The sequence below is a fragment of the Diabrotica virgifera genome, chromosome 5 (genome assembly GCF_917563875.1).
Source record: "Diabrotica virgifera virgifera chromosome 5, PGI_DIABVI_V3a".
Classification (NCBI taxonomy): Eukaryota; Metazoa; Arthropoda; class Insecta; order Coleoptera; family Chrysomelidae; genus Diabrotica; species Diabrotica virgifera.
In genome coordinates this window covers 199,600,901-199,602,217 of record NC_065447.1, presented here as the reverse complement: position 1 = coordinate 199,602,217, position 1,317 = coordinate 199,600,901, and the positions used below count along the sequence as shown (strand labels likewise).

Genomic DNA, 1,317 nt, shown 5'->3' with positions numbered 1-1,317 from the left:
AGACATAAATAACATAAACCTTACAATCAATAATTATTTATTTACACCTGTATAAAGTATTGATAACAAATGAAAAACTTATTTATTGTACCAAATTAAAAAATATTTTGAAAAAATAAATTCCACAAAATTGTCATAGCTCTGCTCAGAACAATCACCATTCGGAAAATTATAATTTTCGAGAACATTTGTAATTAGTAGGTCATTAAATTTAATTTGTTATAAAAAATAACCGAAAACATTATGTCTTTGATAACAATATTATTTACTACCTAGTACGTACAAAATTCCCATTGTCATTTTGAGCTAGGTACGTACCACTTGTTGATGATCCACAAGACAACGTTGAAAACCGAATTTCAACGACGAGGTGGCCGAGTGGTTAAGGCGTTGGACTGCTAATCCAATGGGCTCTGCCCGCGTGGGTTCGAATCCCATCCTCGTCGAATGATTTTTGTTTTTTTTTATTTCTAAAGAATGTACGTTTTCCGCAAATCACCAGGAAATTTTGACATTCCTGTCAAAATTTCTTGAAGAAAAAGTCAGGACTTCCTTACTGTAAGGAAATGTCATTTCCTTACTGTAAGGAAATGATATTTCCGTACAGTTTTTAGTGTTCTACATAAATGATAATTCAACCTCAATACGTTTCCATAGTAACCCAAGTAATTTTATTAGGAATTTCAAAGCACTATTTATTTGGGAATAAAATTATCGCGTTTTTTTTAAATCAATCAATATCTGTCGAATTTTAAACGATTTGCGGAAAAATAGTATGTTTACCTCGTAGGTAAAGCCACATTCCTGGACTCTGTGTTGCTAAGTCTCGGCTTGCGCCTCGACTTAGCAATCTTCACAGTCGTCCAGGAATGTTAAGCTTTTCCTACCCGGTAAACAATGTACTATTTTCTTAATGTTTAAAAAAATTAAAGTTGCCTTCAAAAATTTGTCTCAATTCTTAGTTGAATGTAGGTATGGTTAAATGCTGAAACGTGTATACTTATGCATTAATTTACATGAATCAGCCGAATGATGGTTTGCATTGTAACTTGCTTTAATTAAATATTTAAATTAGTGTGTTAAAATCCTTAAATCACCTAGAAGCTATTGAATTTTTGGTTAATTTGAATTATGGTATGTTTACGATACTTACATATTTTTGTAGCCGCCTACTAAAAGAAGTTACCTTTAGTAGGTATGTGATCAGGTGATATGTGATAATTAGATTGTAGGTATGTGGTTTTGTGGTTACGATAGCATTTTATTTAAAATACCGCACATCGGAGAAGTCGAGGGATATTTATAAAAAAAATGTAA

At 31.7% G+C, this 1,317-nt stretch overlaps 1 non-coding gene across 1 annotated transcript; it reads left to right on the top strand.

Moving 5' to 3' along the window:
* The first annotated feature begins 364 nt into the window (after positions 1–364).
* On the top strand, positions 365–446 carry Trnas-gcu (transfer RNA serine (anticodon GCU)). The gene has a single exon. It is a non-coding gene; the product is annotated as a tRNA-Ser (tRNA).
* Positions 447–1,317: the final 871 nt, after the last annotated feature.